Source organism: Carassius carassius, chromosome 35 (assembly GCF_963082965.1).
Source record: "Carassius carassius chromosome 35, fCarCar2.1, whole genome shotgun sequence".
Lineage (NCBI taxonomy): Eukaryota > Metazoa > Chordata > Actinopteri > Cypriniformes > Cyprinidae > Carassius > Carassius carassius.
The window spans coordinates 23,341,675-23,366,010 of NC_081789.1; the positions used below are offsets into that span (position 1 = coordinate 23,341,675).

The 24,336-nt window shown below is 35.2% G+C and overlaps 1 protein-coding gene across 4 annotated transcripts in view; it reads right to left on the bottom strand.

Annotated features, from left to right (window-relative positions):
• LOC132116266 (RNA-binding Raly-like protein) overlaps positions 1–10,389 on the bottom strand; it is a 140,408-nt gene extending 130,019 nt beyond the window's left edge. The window contains exon 1 of one of the 4 annotated variants that reach the window (XM_059525024.1): positions 9,318–10,389. The gene's annotated coding sequence lies outside the window, so the exon portion shown is untranslated. The remainder of the gene's footprint in view (positions 1–9,317) is intronic. The other 3 variants (XM_059525022.1, XM_059525021.1, XM_059525023.1) reach the window with 3 other exon arrangements.
• Between the last annotated feature and the right edge of the window lie 13,947 nt (positions 10,390–24,336).

Below are 24,336 nucleotides of genomic sequence, written 5' to 3' on the forward strand. Positions count from 1 at the left end.
ATTTATTCTCTTCTGTTGTAGTATATCATTAGATTGAATGGGAATGACCAAATTTATCTATAAATTAGTATTTTTAAAAAATAATAATAAATGCTAAAATTAAGTTTTAAGAATAAATAAAAAGTGTTTTTTTCCCCTTAAAATCGAGTTTATTTGAAGTGCATGACAAACATAGTTACGTTACATTTGAGAAAATTACAACACTAATAATATTATTTCAAATATGATGAGTTTTCTATTTTCTAACAAATTTGAATTACATTACTATAGGGGTAAATGTATGTAATAGTATAATAAGTGATTATTAATTAAAATTAAATTAAACAATTAAAGAAAATAGATGGATAGATATGGTAATATTGTGCTGTAATTTATTCTGGCTTAAAAATAAATCATGGTATTGCAATAATTTTAGTTTTATGATTAATTTAAGGAAAAAATAATCATAGTATCACAGTAATTTCACTAATATATTAAAATGAAATAATACATTTAGCATGGTATTAAAATCATTTAAATAAAAAAATCATTGTATTATAATAATTTTACTAATTATTTACTGTAAAACAGTAGTGTAAAAAAGTAATGAGAATCACTCTTAAACACATATCCCGATGTATTTTGTTAATGAGAATATTCAGGGGAAATGTGCTTAATTATATTAATAACAATATCACAATATAAACAAATAAAACTGGTCCTAAAATAGGCTTCAAAGCAAAAACGTCTTATTTCTTTCTTTCGATAGTGATTCCTGACCAGGGTGTCTTCGTGAGATTTACCCAGTTAGCATTTGATATCTCTGGCCTGAGCATACGGTTCCAGTAGGTCCAGGTGAAGTCCAGCTGATTGCGGGCTTGCCCAGCTGCTGCTGCTGTGAACCAGATGGAGGAGTAGCTGTGTATTCATCACTCATTGACATTTGGATGTAGTGTGTTACCCACTCTACCAGCATCTGTACCCCACAACCACCTGCTCACCAGTTTGGACCAGCGCAGGTTGCATTTTGTTTGGCCTTGAGTGTGATGAGGCAATACAATAAGCACTTCTGATGTTAACGGTCACCATTTATTAAGGTCTAAAAAGGATCACAGCCTGTTATTTTAAATCTTTTAAGCAAGAAAATCTCCTCATCTTCCAAGCACTGACTACAATGCAAGCAAATACAGTAACATACGAGCACAGGTTGTGAAGAAGCACTGAGCCTAAGCTACTGAATGATTATGTAACCTACAGAAAGAGACAGTGAATGAATGTAAACAAACCTTTCACTGGGATGAATCTAAAAAACAACCTCTATATTGCAACAAAGAAATTGTTAGTTACAAGCTAGCAATTGTTCTAGTATCAGTATATTTCAGTGGGCAGGTCTGGAATATCTGGAAGATCTGTTGCCTGGAATAACTCTGAGAAATGATTGATTTTCATCTCTCCCTAACGTGTCTTGAAGGGCCATAGGAGCGAGTGGGAGGAGCCAAACTCTGCTCTAGTAATAAATGAGGGAGGATGATTACAGCCTTTACAGTTACAACACACACCGCAAGAATGAAATCGAGAGACAAAACCTCAGTGCAACAGCGAAGGTCAAGAAAAAGTGAAGGGAACAAAGGTAGCTAGAATATATGTGATGTACTCCTACATTCTCTTTCAGTCATAACAACAACTCCCACCTTTATAGAAAGCCTTTTCCTTCAGTTCCTTTAAATAACTCTCACAAACACACTCAGACTGAGCAATGCGTTAGGATAGACGCCTCCCAGGAAAAAAGGGTGAGAGTTTAGCCTGTACTGGGAGTAAATTACTAAATGTAGCCACAATGCTGCATTTGATTTCTGACTTTGGCTCAGCTGCTTTAAAATACTGCATATAGCTTTTCGGATGTACTTTGTAAAAATAAATAGAATATTATAGACAGACAGAAACAGAATATATATATATATATATATATATATTTTTTTTTTTTTTTTTTTTTTTTTTTTTTGTACCAAGATCTCAAAAAAAGTATGAGAGCAAAAGTGTAGTAGCGCAACAGTACAAGAGTGTGACAGGCCAACTGTTTATCAGTACAAGGGTATGACAGTATGCGAGAGCGGCTTTGTCACAGTATAACTCTAATAGTTTAGGAGCTGTCTTAAAGTCGACAGCTCTTGTAGCTGATGGAGCGCAGCTCTCTGTGATGTTGACAAGCCGAGAGATCTGCACTTAATAGAGTTCTGAAAGGTGCTGGTCTGCCCTTAATAAATAACACACCACCATATAAGATGACTGTGATTGTGTATGTGCAAAAAAGGTGTACAAAGAACGGGGAGCAAGACAAACAAAGCCTCGCCTCACTGTAATGCTGGGGTTTCAATCATATGCATTAATGAAGATTTTATGCAGGGCTGGTATGATAAACAGAGCGGGATAAATATATTGGGAAAGCTTGTGCATCCCAAGCGAGACAAATAGTGGGGTAAAACGACATCAGTGGGATGCGTGACACGATGCTGCTGAAATAGGCTGTGAAATTGATTCCATGAAGTGAATCATGATTTAATCTGCCACAGACAACAAGGTATACATATTTCCCAGTAAGGAATAAACATTAACGCTTATGGCATGCAACATATAAACACGCATTTTCAAGGCTGCACTTGTAGCCTACATGTGGGCACAAATGTTTAGAACTTACTGCTGGAATTTACTCTTGAAATATTCTTATTTCTTTTAAAGTACTTATTGTCACAAAAGGCTTAACGCATAAAGAATGAATTGTAAAAACGATCGTACAACTGATCTTAACATTACGGTCTGTTTCCCAAAAGCATCGTAACTTAAGTAGCACTTGAAAATCATTGTAGATCTACGAGTGCTCTGGAGTAATCATAAAGCCCTAAGTGCATTGTAAAAAGACAGATTTATGCGGTCACCTGCAGGACAATCGGCAGATTACACCTTTAACTTGATTCAAGCGCAATGTGATTATAATATAAGGATTTTATTGTACACTTTATGACGCATTTTCTTATTTTTGTTTTATTAATTTATAAATGAAATAATTAAAAAGGGCAGAAATATAGAAATACACATTTAAATTAAATGACTGAACAAAAAAAAAAGAATAAAATAAGTAATGAAATGTTTCAAAGACTGGGGGGAAAAAATATGTCAATGACTTGCTGAAGTGCACGAAAACCAGCTATGTATTTGATCAGGAAAACATCTCACTCTCTATGTCTATACTGTGTATAAATAAATAAATTAAAATAATTGTATGCATTTAGCTGACGCTTTTATTCAAAGAGACTTACAGTGCATTCAGCCTAACATTTTTTACCTAACATAATATATAAATATATAAAGTATATAAAGTATATTATATATTATTATGTAAAGTATAATATTATAGACTATAATATTGTATTGTGTTATAGTTATTATATCCAAGTTGTCTGTTTGGAAAGCAGCATTAGGTTAACGTCAATAAACGATAGTGTACTACAATTACGAGCCATTCTATAACGTGACACTTGATAAATGGACACCGACTCCTTAGTAGCTTAAAGCACAGTTACGTTCAACCGTGTTAAAAGTGCATAGTTGGGAAACGCACGTGAAACAATAACGAACGATCACAAAATTACTCGTAGAAAACGCTCTTAAGCTCTAAGATCAATCGTTATCGGGAAACCCGGCCCAGTTGAGAACAATGGGTGATATAGTTTGAAAATTAAGAAAAAAAAAGAATATAATGTAAATAATAATAAAATACTGTATAATAAATAATAGATCAAATAAAATAATCTATTACCTGCTACATACAATATTTATATTTGTACATTACAAAATATGTTTTCGATAGCATTTTTCACTAGAGGAATTATATAATTTTAATTCCTAAATTTTCATTTTACATGAATTAAAACACACCAGCATAACAATAAACAATAATAAACAGTAGAATTATTTATTTACCAACATGTAAAAAGCCACATGGAGACTAAACGGAAGACAAACAAATCATTAATTTGAATTTAGTATAAGAAACAGGGTAAATGTAAATGTAAATGAAACAAATAGTTTGAACAGAATCAACTCAGTTTACTTTAAATCTACAGATGCTATAACACCCTCATAATAAACATAATGATATGCTTATTATATTATATTATATTATATTATATTATATTATATTATATTATATTATATTATATTATATTATATTATATTATATTATATTATATTATATTATATTTGATTGCCCAACCATTAGGTAAAAATAACTTGTGAATAGGTTTAATCTCTGACATCCAATTACAAAAACTTCCTCTTTACTGTAATGATACATCCTCACCAGTAAGTGTCAGGATGAAGTCCAAGACCGCTGTTGTATCAGCCAGAAATTCACTTAATGCACATTTAAATTTCATTTAGTTTTTGCTTTTAATTGCTGACTTCTCTCTCTCTCTAAAGCCCATGTGTGTATGGTCATTAAAAGAAATCAAATTAAAATATTTCCCTATAGTTGGAACTATTTGAGAAATAATCCCAGCTGGACCGACTTGTCAGAGTAAAAAGTAAATGAGGTCTACTGAGCAAAAACTTAAATAGTAGCCAGACTTTCTGTGCCATCTCACCAATATGAATTAGTCTTTCGAATGTTATCGTGAAATTAATGTGAGGGAAACCAGGCAATTAGTGCAAAGTCCAGTTTTAAAGTGCAAACTTGGACACACTTACTCTTAGATGTTTGTGGAGGACAGATGGATAATTTCCTGTCACAGTGCCCAAACAGGTCTTAAGCGAGCGCCAGAAGGACACATTCATATTACAGACTGGACTCAGAGCTGATTGGCTGAGGGAACAGAGTCTTCAGCAGCGAGTAAGTGACAGGATCAAACCACAGATCAGACCACACGCTTATTACACCGATGCCCCTTAGAGCCACATCTCTCAGTCCAGCCCATTAACCTGCTGTCAGCCTAAACGCATTGTAAAATAACTGTTTTCTGTGCTAGAATGAGATTGGAAGCCTCTGAGGCTGCGCTTTGAGTCCAGAAAAAAGACAGAAGAAAAATAATCTGATAAATTCTATGATAAATTATTGCATTAATAATTAACATTAAGTGAAATAGGTACAGCTGTAAAAAATAATAAAAAAAGACTTACGTCATGTTTCTTCAGAACCATCACTTACTGTAAGTCCTAAAACGAACAAACACAGACCAGCTAGTTTTCTATTACAGTCAAAAAACAACTACATTCGTAATCTATTTTACAACTATTATCAAAGACGAAAACAATTTAATATTTTTGTAATCTTTTTCAATTAATCAATTAATGAGTGACAGAAAATATCAATTTAAAACATTCTTGCTGAATGAAAATATTAATTAAATAAAACAACAACAACAACAAAACAGTAGTGTATAAACTGAAACAAGATATTCAACAAGAAAAAATGTTTTGGAAATTATTTATCCATGGGAATTGATTGGATTATGAAAAGTAGTTTTATAGGTGTTTAAAAGGCAGGGGTTAAAAACAACAGCCTCAAAGTCCTTTGGGGAGAAAATGATGAAGACAGATATGTATTAATACGGTAAAGAGGGATAATTTTGATGTCATGTTGTCCTGAACGGCTTTTGAAGCAGGATGCAAATTTATATAAATCTGATTGACATTAATAATCTCTGATCTGATACTGTCAGCGAGCTCCTTCTAATGATTGGCTGAAACTCAAAATCTCAAAGGTTAACAAAACAATTTAACTGGAAAAGTTGGTGTACTGTAGCATATATCACTGAAGAGGTTGTGCTTAAGCACTGTATTATAACTCGAATGCTTTAACATAATTGGCTCTTAAAAGCTCTGTTAGATTGCCCTTGTTCTTCAGAAATCGCACTGATTGTTCAGAATATGATTATTTAATGAAGAATCCTCCCATTTATCAAATTTACAGCTCTGAAAAGGGAAACAGATTCATGCGAGCTTATAAAAGCCTAGTGCTCTTCGCCAAGGGTGAGCTGTTTATTTGCTCAGGGTTACATGAGAGGTTAGAGTCCTTCAGAGGCAGAAGCTTTTATCTAATTCTGCTTGTTATTAAGATATGACCATGCTAGGAAATAAGCTCATTATGAGTGAGTTTTTTGATGATTAGAATATGAGTCTAGGAAAAAAATGAAGTCTTGTCATTAGAATACCATTTAGAAATCTCACTGTTAATATGTCTGTGTTAAATGAGGCAACACTGTCAAAGAATACACAGATGAAGTATTATTTGTGTGCTTGACTTTTAAAAGTGAACATAAAATCTAAATTTACTTTCATAATATATTAAAAATCTCTTATGCACAATTAATCAGATGCCAAAAAGATAATTATAATAATAATTGTTTGAGGAATTGTTGCAATCTATACTTTCCATTTCATCTGATGACACCTAGGTCAGTCAGGTGGAGTATAATCATTTTAACCAGTGTAAAATATGTATAAGTTGATTATTGGATTATGTTTTATAACCAAAATACCATATCAGTTTTTCTACTTCAAAGAGTCATGTTTAATTCAACATATTACTTGCCATTTCTTTCTGTTTGTGGTGTTTACTAGTAATTACTGAGTGAAAACACCAATAAATGAAAGGCATGTTTCTACACTGGTTTTTCAGCTAAATACAGTAGCTATTAAGGTGCTATGTTGTAATGAATGACATTATATAAACGTTCCCATTGTTAAGGAAATAATTTAATGCCATTTAAAGGACACAGTAATCAAATCTCCATAGACAAAAACTATAACTTTTTTCAGTCTTTCTACTTAAAAAAAAAACAACAAAAAAATTGCATTTATTTCAATGCATTACTTGCTGTTTATTTATTTATTTTTGTGGAATTTATCAGCAAATCCTAAGTGTTAAATGTTTAATACTTTTTTTACAGAATTAAAATGCATTGTTACCGCACATTATTTTAAACCTATAAAACACAAATAAGATATTTTTAGAAAGTATTGTGTATTGTAGTTTACAGAATGAAAGCGAATGGCATTCAGTTGTTGAGAAACAGTGCTCCTCAAAATATCTTCGGTGTTCCACAGAAGAAATAGACACAGACATACAGTGCCGTGAGTAAATAATGACAGAATGTCCATTTTGGAGTTAACTATGCCTATAAAATAATCAATTAATAATCAATCTAGCAGTACAAAATTCATTGGAATCAACTCAACTGAATCAGATCTATGCAGTTTCCATCCCAACGTTTCCTATCTCTTTAACACAGATCAGCTAAAGTCTAAATAAAAACAACATTTTACTTTTATAAAATTACTCATATACACTACCATTTAAAAGTGTGGGGTTAGTAAGATATTTTAATGTTTTTGAAAGAAGTCTCTTGTGCTTATGCTTAGGACTGCATTTATTTGATTAAAGAAACTACAGTAAAAACATTTAATTACAATTAAAATAGCTGCTTTTTATTAGTATTTTAATGTATATTCTGTGTTTCAACATGAGCAAATGATGAGATCATTTTAAATTTGGAGTGAACTAAAATAAGTCAAAGGTAATTTAAACAATTTAACAGAATCAAACCTCTGTGGTTTCCATCCTAACGTTCCCTATGTCACTAACATTTCCCTCTGTGACGGATCAGAGACTACAGTTCAAAGGGGTTTTAACTCTGATCCTTTACGTCCTGTTGCTTTGGCAGTGTGAGAATCTGAGACCAAGACATCCCTTCAAATTCTTCTGGGTACAAGAGCATGTGGCTGTAATGTCTGCATGGAAACAACTGATATAAACAACAATGTGAATCTTAAACAGATCAGGAAATATGAATCAACTAACAAAACGTGCACCAAAAATTACAAAGTAGAAGGAAGTTAGTCAGCCAACACAAACACAAAGTCCAGCTCTACTCAGATGGCGGGCACATGTCCAGCCTAAACAGTCCTTTACTAACGGAAGAATGTTTTATTCATGAGTGCAAAGCCATCTCCACACATGAGCTATTATATTTCTCAACCCTCATTTATAGCTCTCATGTGCAACGCCCAGATAACAGGGGAAAATTGCCTGGAGGGCTGAGACGACACCGCAGGAAGTAACACCGGCTATCATAACACCCAGCTGGAGGGATGACAGAGAAAGAGACATTTATCAACGCGTCTGAGGCACCTTTCAACACACGCCATGTACATCTCAATGCAGTGGCGCACCTTCACAATCACAGCGCCTGACATTAAGACTGAATCTAAAGATATTCTGGTGGCTAACTGGAATAGGTGAAGCTTAAGATGCAAAAAACAAAGCACAACAGCAGTTATTGCCATGCCCACCCACCCACACGCACACCTTGCTGTGTCACTGATCACTGCTTGTAGGAACTGTGGGAAAGCATTGGCACAGAATGCTTTCAGTAAAACACAGTTTAGAAAGGAGAAAGTTAAAGGCATAGTTCACCCCAACAATGTTTACTCACCCTGATGTCTTTCCAAGCTTGTATGACTTATTTTCTTCTGTGGAATACAAGAGAAGATATTTCGAGGAATAATTTAACTGTTTTTTGTCCATATCGGAGCCCATATGAAATGAGGGGAATTTTTGGGTGAACTATCCCTTTAAGCAGACAGATCTTAAAATAAGCTTTAGATGCTATAAAAGCTTCCTCGTTGTACATAATAGATGGCATGAAAAGTTCTTATTTGCCAAGTGCTGAAATGCTATTTGTGAACCCATTCGCTGTCCATGGTGCTGAAAGGAAACAACATGCTGGATCTCTTTTGAGATTTCAGTTTAACATGCTCATTACTCTTTCTTCTGAGACATCTACATGTGTTTTTAAGCCTTTTATGTAATGTTGTTGATTCAATTTACCTGCAATTAAATGTTCTCTGTTGGTCTGTAGATCCATATATATTACGTGTGCACCAGAAATCATCCAAACCTCACAGTGACAACATTTGGCATCCAACACATGGTTACAATCTGAAATTGCTGAAGATTATATCTAAAATACAGATAGTAGGATGGACAGTTATGTAAATGTAAATGACGTATGAGATGACTCTTTTAAATATATCATTATAAAATTCACATAAAATGAGTGAGAGATCTACACAACGATAAAGGTATAATTTACAGAGGTTCCACTTAGTTTCACATTCACTTGCAATGTGGTTATTATGCACAAGCACAACTACAGATGTATATTTGATGATAAACCTCACAGCCAAAGAATACATCATTCACAGATTAACATTTCAGAATCGCCTTGCTTTTATTGGAAACAAACATGTGCTGTAAGGTTTGATTTCTTGTCCTTATATACCTGCAAAGTAGAGTCTGATCATCTTCGGTGAAAGCAAAGACGCACTGATTGATATTTTCCCCAAAGAAACAATTATTCCCTTCATAGACACCTTAATTTGCATCATCTACGTGAAAAATGAGCACATCCAAAAATCACTTCACCTTAAAATCATCTGCAAAAGGATAAGGCATTAAAAAATGAAAGAAAAACCAGCAAAAATAAACAAACGTGACAGCTAAGCTGCAAGAAAAGTTTCCATTAAAACGTCGCCAGGTCTGAAAATGACTTTCGGGTAAAGAAAAGACCAAAATAAAAGCAAATGCTTCGCTCGTTGACATCAAAATCACAAAACTCTCATGAACAATAGCGCAAAATACAAGCAAAGCATATCTACAGCAAAAGTCTATGGCAGAGAACAAAAAAGGGAAAAAGGGTTAAAAACAAATATCATCGTACATACGTAAAAATGGAACTGCCAAGGCCATTTAAAAACCAGTTGCATGATTTCACACGACTGCAAGCACGTACTTGGCCAGTGTCACTCAGTACTGAATAGCCCCGATAGGAATCACTGCATACTAAAAACTTGAGGTACGGATCGAAAAACGCCTCAAAACAACACTTTTTCAAATCTCAACGCTCAAACCCAAGCAAAAGGAGAGAGAGAAAAAATAAAAAAGAGCAAGTGAAAAGACAAAAAGGGTTACAAAAAGGCCTGGAAACGTACTCACCGAGTGGGAGTAAAATGTTGCGATAAAAATGCGTTATGGCACAAAACACAGTATGGCGAATGAAGCGCGTTCGTTCTCTCTCAGTCTGTGAGCCTCGCTGCTGTCACGTGACTGCTGCTGCCTTGAGCGGCGGGAAGAGGAGCTGACAGGAGACGCCGTTAGTTAGTCGTTATCATTCCACACTGAGAGCCTTCTGTGATTCTCCCGTTGTATTTTTACCGTCTCTTTTAAGCTCGCGGAGCTCCCATGATGTCAGACTCAACGTAACGTCTAAAGAGAGCCTCTCAACGGCGTCTTTGTTGTTCTTGCTTTTCGTCTTTGTTTTGTGACGATAAACAAGAAATGTGAGGAGTGTGTATATGTATGTATGCATGTGTGTGCGCGCGCGCTTGCGTGAGAGAATACAGCTTGGATAATGTCGTTAATAACGTCATGAAAGGCAGTTTTATTCCCATTGCAGTTTTTTTTCACAGACGTTTATCTGATGCAAATAGCGTCGTGCAGCATCAGTACATTCCTCCCGTAATAATCATCACGTAAAAATGAAGGGGCAGCATTTTAAGCTAACTTAATTCACAGACCCTCCATTGCCTTGTTCTCTCGTCTTTTCTATATAAAAGGACAAAAAGATAATGAAATAATAATGAAATGCATTCAACGTTTAAAAGATCCCAGATAACTGGCATTCAGATGCCAAAAACAATTCCCTCATACAGTTTGTAGCCTAAAAATAAAACTTTGTGGTAAAACGAAATAGATGCAAGATAGATAGATTATGCATAATTCATTTGCATGACAGAGACTGAATGGGGAAAGTGGCAATCTTATAAATTGAGTAAGAACAACAGCAAAATTATAGCCACAACAATATAGCACTTGTAAATATAGCTGCATTTCCCCCTCTGTGTTCCACTAGTTTTATTATTTGCATTCATTTTTAATTCACATTCAGTTTTATTATTAGCATATTATTAGTTATTTTTCTTTGGCTCACCACCCACTGGTTCAAATCCTAGCTAATTGGCGATTTGATGTCAAAAGCATGGCCTACATTGAGAGAGAAATATAGTGTCTATAGCACTAACAGCGTTCAAATGTGCCTTTTAAGTGTGTCAAAAGCATGGCCTACATTGAGAGAGAAATATAGTGTCTATAGCACTAACAGCGTTCAAATGTGCCTTTTAAGTGTGTTCAGATTAATGTTTTGATACTGCTTGTGTTATAAGTATAACTTCTATGCTTGTGGTCATCAATGTTGGGCATCTACTTACTGTAATAATATTACTTTTTGCAGTAACTAGTAGTGTAACTGCTAATAAGATTTCAGTAATAATATTACAGTTACCATTCATAAAACAATTGAGTTACTTTTAATGCCTCAACCCCGCTAATTAAAATCCAACAATCAAATATTTCCTAGATTTATTTACATAATTTTCAGGACTTGCACATGTGACGTCCTCAGTGCAGCAGGTGAGCTTGGAATATGAAAAAGCTTACATTCAGCAGATAGAAATTTTAAATGATTGATTTTGTCCGGAAAAAAAAGATGATCTGAACACTTGTGTAAGTTGGGGCTTTACTTTACAGTTACAACTTCTGTGAGACGTGAAGAAAAAGTAATGCAGCTAGAAGGTGTAACTAATTACTGTTGCAGGAAAGTAATGAGTAACAATATTACTTTTGAAAGGAGTAACTAGTATTGAGTAATATATTACATTCTTTGAGTAACTAGCCCAACACTGGTGGTCATCCAATAGAATATGAGAAAAAATAACATTATGCTACTGTGAAGCATAACACCTCTATTTTCAGATGACACCTGGTTTGATCAATAGTGTAATAATTAGTTTAATACATATTGAGAATAAATTAAGAAATGTGGGACATGGTCAACCACAACATCTCTACACACAGTGCTATGTTGAGGCTGAACAAACCATGCATAATACAGAGACTGTGATGGAGTTTGTAAGCTTATCATGCCTGACCAGGTAGAACATGGGAGACACACTGCAGAGAACATGCAGCTGAGGTTAAGGCTGATAGGTTGTTGCAGTGCTGTGCTTAGTTTTTTTTTCTTCTGAGTCTGAGTTGCCCTTGAGCATTTACTCTGATGGCACTGGTCCAAAAGCCTTTTTTAGAGGACCAAGCCAAGAAATACACGCACAGCCTGGGACTGTACAAATACATTCAGTGGTTTGATATTTTATTAACTCATGGCTATATGTGAAGCATTGATGACCACCCACAGCTCATTAACTTAATCTTCACTTTGCCAATAACCACAAGTGTCATTAGAGGCAGTAAGATGCGCAAATTGTTATGAGCCATATACCACTGTCAGATTCAATCACTAACGTACGTCCCTTCGAATCCTGGAGTCAACGGCAGGAAAACACACTGGCCAGAGCCGATGTTTATCATGCAAGGCATTATTGGCCTGCTCAAGAATTCCTCAGCAACCTCCACCTAGTGAAATATTAATCAATAAATGTGTATGCATTATATATCACCTGATTCAGAGCATTCAAGAAATCAGGCATCTTTCAGTGGTGCGTGTGCTAAAGTAAAATAGGAAAAGTATAAATATCAGGAAAGAGGGAAGCGCATTCTTTTGTGCTTTGTGTGTACGTACATTGTGTTCACTGACAGATCATACGTTATTGTATTTAATCTGTTGGCTTTATTACAACGCTGCAGCCCAATCTCATGATTATTTGTTTTAAATCAAAGAATGACTGGATGAAACTGTGCAAATAATTGCAAATCTTTTTGTAATGAAATTAATACAATGTCTGACAGCACAACTAGAGTGCATGCTTCTTTTTCAGTTCATAAGAGCAGGCTTTATGCATTCTAATCTCTATTGTTCAGAGTCTTCAACCAGATGAAGTGTGGCGCTTAGGAATATTTCTAGGCAATTATTGCAGAAATGCAATGATCTCAGCATATGCTTACGTAGGAGTGAGTTTTAGCACTTACACTCCAAGCTGCCAAAGAACACAGTGGGTGACACAGTGGCTCTTTGGTCAGCGGATTTTATTGTTTCATGGTACTTTGAGTTTATCACCGCATTTGAATTAGAAGAAATTTCTATAACGCAATTCTCTGCATGGCCAAAGCCCATTCGGTGGCCTGTCTGGAGTAGCCAGATGTTTTTCCTGCACTGATTTATATGCAATATGGGCTTTATTTCCTTTATTGCCACATAGGTGGATTCTTATTTTCTAGGTTGGTGCCTTTCAACACAGTGTTGGAGTCGTGCAACTGTTTACTATAGTTTGAGAACAGATTGATGATTCATTTTTAGAAATGTGTGCCTAGCACAGGCAGATGGCTTCTTCTCCGTTGGGGTGTTTTTGTTTATTTTATTTTTTATCTTGCTTACCAAGTGTCTTTTTCTCACTTAAGGGAATTCTTCATTTTTGTTGTCACTGTTAGCCCCATATTGCTCTCTTAAGAATAGTTCACCCAAAAATGAAAATTTGCTGACATTTTACTCACCCTCAGGCCATCCAAGATGTAGATGAGTTTGTTTCTTCATCCAAACAGATTTGGAGAAATTTAGCATTACATCACTTGATCACCAATGAATCCTCTGCAGTATATGGGTGCCATCAGAATGAGAGTCCCAACAGCTGATAAAAAGATAAAAATCCGCACTGCTCCAGTCCATCAATTAACGGTTTATGAAGTGAAAATCTGTGTTTATAAGGCATCTTAACATTAAACAATGACCGAAAAATGACTTCATAATCTACTGTATAGTAGCACTTCCTTCAGTGAGAAAGTCCATCCCTTGATCTCTCTAATTAAAATCCACTGACATATTTGTTTTGAACTGTTTTTGCTTGTAAACAGTGCTTGATCTATGCATACTGCTCTTCTGATTCAGATACGATGATTCTTCACTGAAGACAGCAATATTATAGATACAGTAGATGACTTGTATTTTATAAGCAATGGTTTGAATATAAAACATCTTAATGTTTCATTTCTGTCCTTACTAACATACAGCTTTTCACTTTATAAGATGTTAAATGATGAACTGGAGTCATTTTTATCTGCTGTTTAGACTCTCATTCTGACGGCACCCATTCACTGCAGAGGATCCACTGGTGAGCATGTAATGTAATTCTAAATTTCTCCAAATCTGTTTTAATGAAGAAACAAACTCATCTAAATATTGGATGGCCCGAGGATAAGTACACTGTCAACAAATATTCATTTTTGATGAACTATTCCTATATAGGTAAGGGTTCTCTGTAAAAAACAAAAAACAAAACAAAAAACACGGTATTGTTAAAAGCATCACTTTTGTAAATCACTTTCAGAATCCAAACTAATTTTACTGTTTTCTTTGTGGGTCCTGTGAATTCAGGCTGTTCACTGGTGGAGGACGATAAAGCACGTCCAGCTGACTTAGATGAGCAGCACAAAGTGTCACACATGTGACAAACGAGGGCTGCCATCGCATTCACCTCCCCCTCCACATGGCCTTGAGATCAGCGGGGTGATGTTTCCAGTGCTGACTACTCTGTATTAAACATGGATGCCAGCAAACATGCTGCAGTGAAGAGAGAGGGTTTGGTCCTCTGTCTGACTGAAGGTAAAAAGCATACGTATTAAATGTTAATAAACGACTGCAAAGACACAAGCCTGAAGGCATCTCCCTAGAGCAGAACCAGCATAGCCAATTATGTTCGCCAGCTCAACCTGCACCACTGGACCATCATGGGAAATTACAATGACTTGACCCTTCGATTGTCATTTAACTTACACTTCCTTAATGGACTCATAAAATGTATCTTATCTGTTAATGGCCTATTAGTGCCATGAAATAGAAGCTCGAGGGAAAATGCGTCTGAAATGCACTAGGAAAAAAAATATGTTGAAGTTTCTCCCACAGTTCAAATGGAGACATTTATTGCAAACAAAAACATATTTTGCCGGTCACTGATCTTAATGTAAAGACCACAATTTCCAATCAGTTCTAACCATCGAAAAATCACCAACTTACACATAACATTAGTTTATGTGAGTCAGTGTGTAGGAGAGAGCAGGTTTATGACATGCAGTCTCTTTAGTTTTTGTTTTGTTTTTTTCAAAAAAAGAGAGTAAAAAAAGACTAACAGTTATTATATAATCAACTAATATCAAATAAAAATATTTAATTTCAAATATTTATTAAAAAATATACAATAACATTTTCAAATGTGAGTCTAATGCAATAAAATATTTGCAATTAAATGTATTCATTATCACTATTATATTAACTATTCAACTATAATCCAACGATTTATCTATTTGTAAATACTTTCTTTTTTTGTGATTATTCACTACACAACAAATATACAGTCTCAAATGTCAGTTTTGTTGAATGTTTGCTGCAAAATCAGTAATTTTGGGTTGCAATAATCAATTCCAAGATCCTATTGGGACTGAAGCCATAATCTTTGGAAATGAAGAGTTTAGAGGATCTGGGATGTGTAGCTTGCCTCAGTATTGCTTTAATAAGTGTTACCTGGGGCAATCTAAACAAGTAACCTTAAAAACAAGAGGATGCGGTTTGGCGAGATGTGGCTACACTGAATGAATGATTTATAAAAGCTTACAAAAAAGAAAAAAACAGTACAAGCCGGTCTTAACACTCTTCTGAAGTTTGGTCTACTTGCAGTGCAGTGCAGCAATTGACTTGTCCCTCCCTAAACTTGCACCTTCGATGGCGTCAAGACAGTTTGAACCTTCTGCAAGCAAATACTCATATTACAATCAAGACCTTCTCAGCCGGACAGCCCCTCCAGATGTCTGACACTTCACACCGCTCTCATACTGTTACAATGATGCACACTTCTGCCTAACACCGTGCTTTGGCCCTGAGATTCAACTGAAAGACATCGTGCTCTTAAGTTTGTAAATTAGAGTGCTCTGGTTATGACAGTTTTCATCAGAGGCGTCACACTAAATTGCATGTGAAATGTGCTTGATGGTCTTCACTTTGCTCCTGGTGGAGATTATTCCACCCCAGTGGATTCTCTCTCTCTTGATCGACCCTCCAGTGCCTCTCTATTCTTTCTCCCTCTCTATCTTTGGTCTTCTCATTCTGCCAGTCTCTCTAGCTTTGCCTTTTTCTTTCTGACAGACGCCATTCTTTGCTCAAGGAAACAGGTGACCCACTCTCTCATGGCTCTGCCAGTCAAACAGTGAAAGATGTGACAGATTTTTTTCCCCCTGTAATAATTTTTTTATCATTACTAAATTATTTACATTTACATTTTGACGAGCACTGTAGTTCAATTTAACTGTTTAGATGTACAACAAATAGCTGATAGCTTAATTTAACAACATTATGAAAGATGCGGGGTTTTCTTCACTTTTGATATAAAAAAAGATCACCAAAGAGCTGCAAAAACAAAAAGTTCTTACTGTGCTTACATTACCTTATTTAACCACGCAAAATTAGTGTAAGATCATCCATGTAAACATACTGAAATATTCAAACTGGGCATTCATTTTGGATGCAGCTTTGACATCAGTGATTGTTTGACTTGAATTAGTAACAAATGCCACGGCAGGGCTGAGAAATGCATTGCTTAATACTCTGTTGGCATATATCTGATGCGAGCCTTTCTTTGATGTGCATATTAGAGACCATGGGAGCAATGTTTCTCAGAGATTTGAGAAAATCGAGCTCCTAGCAAGCAGATGTGTTCACATTTCTAGTGGGAATCAAGCGAGACTGTTTCTCCGCTGACATTTAAGTATAATATACAATTTATAGTAACTTTCACACGTTTTATAGTCTTTGCTGGAGATGTGTAGGTGTAATTAACTAATCAGTTGGTAGCTGCACTGTGCATATCCTGCCTCGTAAACCAATGAGATTGCTCTTTTAATTGAAAATAAACAATAAACGGCAGCTGCTGGTTTTAAAATACACTCGGATGTTTAATTTTGAAGATTTGAATGCAGCTTGAAAACTAGTGGGACGATGCTGCAGTTCATTCAAAGTGGGATATTCCAACTTGATCCTTATGACTTACGAACATATAGACATTTCATTCTCTGACTTTCAGAGGATGATGTATAAAGACACGCATACGCCAGTGGCTTTGCAGGTGTTCTGTCATCAACAAAAGTTGTCTCCTGGCAACCAAATTACTATGCACGTGTACGATTATCAACAAAGAGCTTCATTAACTGTGTGACTCCGCGTACGTTTGCTAAACAGATTTTGTTGTCATGTCACCTGCATTTCATTTGCGTGAAAGTGAATGTTTATCATTAACTGTGTGCATCTCTCTTGGTACAACAGTGTTTGCATGTATTTTTCTGCTTTTCTCTTTTGTTTCTTGGCCAGAACAACTGTTCTAACAATATTTTAATGAAACCCTTTGAAATCTAGTGAACTAAATGGAGCCATCTGGGTGTTTGAAATAATTTTTAATAACAATCACTCAAACAATGTTTTGGGGTAATACTAAAGTGCCTCTCGTCTGGTACAAGTGCCTCTGGGCTTATTGGATTTCTGTTTTCTGTAATTGGGACAGTCTTTTGGTTGCAACTCTCATAAAGGCATATACTGTAGGAATATCAGTACTATTGGTATGAGGTTTGTAACCAATCTCTTCATTGACAGACACGTCACATACTGATTAATGCCGGCTCTAAAACATCTTTGTACAAATCCAATTTGTGCAATTAAATGCATGTTTCACACCATTTCTGACTTTCAGAGTACATGCACCATGCTAAGGCAAACTGTAATGATTAACTTGTACAGATGCTGAATGAAGCCAAGCCAGACATTATCTAGGTCTTTTCGTCCAGCTTCTTAAAAAACAAAGGCTGTTTCCCAAAAGCATAGAATGCCAAAGTATATAATAAAAAAAAAATGCTGGCACCAAAGGTCTTAATCTACAATTTACTTAAGCTAACAATGCTTTTGAGGAGTTGCAGCCTAGACTAACACAATTTCAGGCTAAAATAGTCACATTAAAACAAACTAAATGAATAATAATAATAATACTAAATAAAAAATCTGCTTCAGTCTGAAATTGAACTTTTCATGTGCATATACTGTAAATGCACTTACTGTTTTGTATTAATATGGTCTTCCAAACTAGAGTTGTTGTAAAACAAAAACCTCAAAAATAAAACAAACACTGGCATTAAAATACATATAAAAAAAAATTATTTTATTTCCGATAGTTCAGCAACATTTCAGATTTTTGAATAACCTAAGTTAAAGGTGGGGTAAGCGATTTGGCCGAGTACCAAAACAAACTTGTAGCCAATCAGCAGTAAGGGGCGTGTCTACTCATGATGTGGAGGATAGAGCGTTACACATACATTAGCCAAGCCGAGCAACAGAAAGATAGAGATGCAGCAGTGAGGGTTGTCTTCAATGACCCAAAAAAAGCTCACGTTACTCCTCTCCTCATCAGGTTACACTGGCTACCAGTAGCCGCTCGCATCAAATTCAAGGTACTGATGCTTGCCTACAAGACGACCTCTGGCACGGCACCAACATACCTAAACTCACTGGTTAAATCTTATGTGCCCTCCAGAAGTTTGCGCTCTGCAAGTGAACAACCACCTTGTGGTGCCATCCCAAAGAAGTTCAAAATCACTCTCACGGACCTTTTCCTGGACTGTGCCCAGCTGGTGGAATGACCTCCCAATATCAGTTCGTACAGCTGAGTTTTTACTCATTTTCAAGAAACATCTAAAGACTCATCTTTTTTGCCAGCACTTAACCAACTAATGCTAGCACTTTTCCTTCTTTTCATTTATTAAAAAAAAAAAAAAAAAACCTGGCTATGCATTCTGTACTAGACTAACTGAGACTTGTCATGGCACTTGTATACTGTTGTTGTTCTCTTGTTGACCTGACTGCTTCTATTGTTCTCATTTGTAAGTCGCTTTGGATAAAAGCGTCTGCTAAATGATTAAATGTAAAATGTAGATGGCGAGCTAACAAAATAGGGGCGAGACCCTTTTGGGGTAGGGGCGTGCTTGTTTTGGTGATTTCAAATGTCAATATTGGCTACTAGAAATCACTTACCCCACCTTTAACTAATCCTGAAATACAAAATAAAACTATAATTAAAACAATAAAAACATATTTAAAAATCTAATAAAAACAATAATACTTAATCTCAGAGATATTAAAATTACATTGTTTCAAACTTGTACCGTATAATCACCTGTCCATCATTTTAATGATCTTTTTTTCTTCTTCTTTTAAATAAGCCACTGAACATTAAATTTATGCAGTTTAACTTCCCCGTTAATGCAAACTTTTATAGCAGCTCATGTAGGAGACTACATAAATATCATTCACTTGAATGGACACTGGACATAGTTCATTATTAAAACCCCACGCATAGGTCTTTCCCATGATTCACTTGGCTGAGCTTATGAAAATGGCTTGTAGAGATGTAGAGACTCTCACAGAGATCTACTTTATGAATAAGCTTCTATATTATCAGAATTATTCCGGCTAAAGGGGACATGACTATTGAAGTATAGGAGCTTAGAGTTCAGCAAAACCTATTTCCTGAACAGATGAACAGGCTGCTCCATTTTTATTTTATTTTTTTGTTGGGCATTCAGGCTCGGCTGATTTGGTATCAACTCCAGTATACTTTTTCAAACGGATGGCGCACAGAAGCGCATCATCAAATCATCAAGCCTGCAGATTGGAAAGTGCATGTTAATTTCCCTGAATAAATCATTCATGACGAGTTACGTGAGCTTTTGACCTCTGGTGTGTGAGAACATGTGGCAGGAGTTCTCCAGCAGGCAGCAGAATCCACCGCAGAGACACACAGAACAAAGCTGCGCATGATGGGCAGGGGGTGTCAGAGTTTCCTCCATTCTGAAAAAAAGAGAAAGAAATCTGCAAATCTTTTTACTGTAAGCTATCTGTGCTGAAAAACCAAGTTGTCAGAGCTGTTCTACATAATGCCAGTAATTTTCTTCTTTAACAGCCCATAAACAGTCGAATCAATCTCAATTAGCAGAGCTGCATCTTTTATTAGTTGGCACTGTCCATGAACAGGCTACAAATGTGGGTTAGAAACTCCTAAAGTACTGGTTTTGTTTCAGCAGAAGGTGATTAAAAGTGTCACCTTGAGAAAATCTTGATTCTCAGGTCTGACTACATAATTAATTATTATAGGTCTGACTACATAATTAATTATATATATATATACATATACATTTTAATCATTTAATTGTTTTATAAAATAGTTAATATAAATTAATATAAAACAATATGATAAAGTATTATAATTAATTTTCCTATTTGGTTTATGGATTTAAAGCCCCTTTAAATAACAGGAAATATAATACAATTCTCATTGTAATGATAAAAGACTTCCTAGTCATCGTGAAGAAGGAGACAGGAACCGGCGGACAATCAAATGAAACTTTAATAATTCAAATAAACACAAAACAGCGCACCAGCCCCTCACGGACGACTGATGCGCACAAAATAAAAACCAAAACACAACTAAAAGCCCAGGCCTGGTCCTCTCTCGTCCTTCACTGTCATCGCTCCAGTTTTATATCCTTCCATCTCCTCCGTGGGCCTCGAGACCGGCGGGTCGAACAGGTGTAGCTCATCTCCAATCACTCCCCCGGCCTCGCTCCCATGTCCCTCGGCCCGCCCCACTCGTCACACTCATAAAAACCCATGGGACAGTAAAGTGTAGCATATATTCCCAGAGAACGTGTCAATTATACTGAAGGAGGATCCTTTAAATATCTTCATAGTGAGGAAAATCTCCACATCCCGAAGTCTTCAACACCTCATTTCTCAGGCTTAACACTCAAGAACTGAACTTAATGACTGTAAAGCAGAAATATGTGAGACTGTGTGAATCGTTAGAAATTGAGTGAAAGATCCCTGTGAAAACCTACTATAAAAAGGCTGTGATTAATCTTTGGATACTGTGTGCTATAATAATTAAAAGTTCTTGGTTCTCTGTAGCACCACTTCTCTTCTCATCAGGAACCATATTGGGAGTTTCTCAGATGTTGCTCTTTAATAGCAGTGGATGAATGTTTCTACTTCATCTCAGATGGGTCTCCTAAAAATCAGTAGGAAAAAATTAAAATACACCATTTAGACAAATGATATACACTCTTAAAATGACCAACTGTTTCACCAACACCAGGCATTACGTTAAGTAACCCATTGTTTCATTTTTTCTTTTCATTATTTTGAGCATTTAAGAAAAAAAAACACTTTTAATTGTTTTTTTATAACCCTTAAATCTATTTGCATCTTTAGATAATACATTTTTAAAGGACATATTCTCAAAAGGAGTTTTTTTTTCCTCATGCACTGAGCAAGAAACGAGGGGAAAAGAGGGTTTTGTATACACACACACACACACACACACACACACATATATATATATATATGCCTGATTCTATACTGTACAACATTTTACTCTTAAAAGCATGGTTAAAAAATATATTTTCTGAATGCTGACAGTATTTCTGATTTCTGAAATGATAAAATGAGATATCCAAAATCCCTTCTGTAAAATCCTTTGACTCTAATATGTCAACAACATGTATTTTGAACCTGGCTTTATCCCATGTTTTATTAATTTTATGCAAATGTGTGCATATTTGATTAGACAATGCCTCATTTGCATAATTTAACATTTCAACTTGTAATACAAAAAAATGGCTGCAAATTCTTAATGTAATCAATCAACAAGGGAGATATTGCGATATCCATTATTTAAACATTCTTACCCTATTCACCTCGGCTGTCTTGCCTCGAAGCACACTGGCACTCTCCTAAAGAAAGAAAAGTTCTTCATTAGGCTACGATGGTCTTTGGGTTTCTAATTGGAGCGCTTGTGGATTCTGTCAGCAGGTCATTTCTGTTCTGTATGGTGCGAGAGGCAGGTGGGATGGGGGAGGTTGGGTGTGATGGTTTGGTCATGTATCCTTGCAAATCTCTCCACTCAGTGTCAGTGGGCTGTAAACGATGCCAGCACGCATTTCATCCCATAAATATTTATCACATGGAGCAAGAGAGAAACCAAATGGGGGGGGGGGGGGTAAAAAGAAAGATATAAAGTGATGAGGATTCTGCTGGAAGAGTCCTACAGAGTGAACGCTGTTAGTTTGTCATGCTCGGGTGGGCCGGGTCCCTGTAATTACTGTGTACGCTCAGCAGCGCTCGGAGAGAGATGAACCGGCCACAGCCAGATGGCTGCAGACATCAGGGGGCCGCAGAATTCCACACACTCTTCTCTCACACATGGTCCAGCATTATCCAAAACAAATTGGACTGGGCATTATGGTGTCAATTAGGAAACCAAACACTAGACGTTCTTCTAAAGATCATCACGGCTAATATTGTTTTACTTGAGCATCTCCCACCAGTTCTACCGACAATAAGGACTCGGACTTATCTTGATCAACATATTTGGAGATTGGCTGTGAATGGTTACCGATGTGCCGAACTCTTAAATGATTTGTCTGGAATAACAGCGAGCGCTGAGTCAGTCTCTGGAGTTCAGTAAAATACACATTCTATTTATAAAGCGGTAAACACTCCACACATCCAACAGCCCCGACAGAGCTCAGACAGTAACAGCCTCACATGTCAAATTAATTGAGCTGGTATACTGAGACACATTGTGGGTGGTGGACTATGTTTACATCAGGCTACAACTCATGTCTGTATGGTTAAATGTCTGGAATATGAAGACACATAAATATACTAAAAGAAACCAGCTCTTTAAAATGATGAGAAAGTTTATTTAAATGGAGAAAAATAATACAAAAATAATACTAATATAATTTTATATATATATATATATATATATATATATATATATATACATACATACATACGTGTGTGTGTGTGTGTGTGTGTGTGTGTGTGTGTGTGTGTATGTGTGTGTGTGTGTAAATAATATTTATATAATTATCATTTATTTTAAATATTAAAAATATGACAATAATATATTGCAATAATATTATAATTAAATAAAAAAATTAATTTAATATAAGTATAAATGTTCACACAACATAACATTTTTTATTTTATATTCAAATATACCATAGTTGCCATATATATATATACATATTTGACCCTGGGCCACAAAACCAGTCATAGAATAATTTATTTATTTTTTGATATTTAGTTTTGATATATTTACGGTAGGAAATTTCCAAAATATCTTCATCGAACATGAACTTTCCTTAATACCCTAATGATAATTTTGACCCATACACAGTGTATTTTTGGCTATTGCTACAAATATACCCTTGCTACTTATGACTGCTTTTGTGGTCCAGGGTGACATATACAAATATATATGTTTCATATATTACACTTTACATATCAAATAAATTAATATTATATTATCTATATTATATTAAATATTTTATTATACTAATTATACTATGTTTTGTTAAAATAAAATATTAGAGAAATATTAACAATAAATACAAATACAATTACATTTATTAAATATAATTGTATCATCCTAAGATTTACTATTTCTGTTTCTAAATATTTAATTTTAGCCTTTATAATTATATTTGTATAAAAGTAATACATTTTACACATTATTTTAATTTTAATTAATACATTTAAAATATTTTGTATTTTTTTAACAGTTTTGTTCAGTTTTGAACAATCTGATTTGTTGTACAGTAATTTTAAAGAGATAGAGCCATTAAAAGACCAAAAACTATTTCAGATATTTTGAACTTATTTTATCAATAAAGTAATAAACTTGGCCTTGGCTGCAGTTTTTGCATGAGCCATGGTTTAAAAAGAAACCTCTAACTACATAAAAGAAAGTAAATTAATAAACCCATACTTGTTTTGTTTTATATTTGTTTCAGGGAATAATATAGCACCTCCTGGACAATGAAATATGAAGTCTTCTATTGTATTTTATTTTAAAATAATAATAATAATAATAAATCTATAATTTAGCTACATGAATGGATGCAAAAGTCTTGAATTTTCTATTACAAGTAACTCTTTTTTTTTTTATTCTGGCTTCCCAAGATCTCAGATCAGACATCAATGCATCATACTAGTGCAAATGATCCTGTTCTCCGCTCTTTCAATTTAGTTCACCTGCTGTGAGAGCTTTTATTTCTTAAATGAATTTTAACCTACAGTATGCAAAGCAATGCACAGTGCTGGATTCCTGCTGCTACAGTAGGTGGAGTTTAGCTAGTTAAGGTGCTTGTTTAGATCAAACCTTCAGTAAAGAAAGCTCAGCTGGCTCTGAGAGATGAAAGAC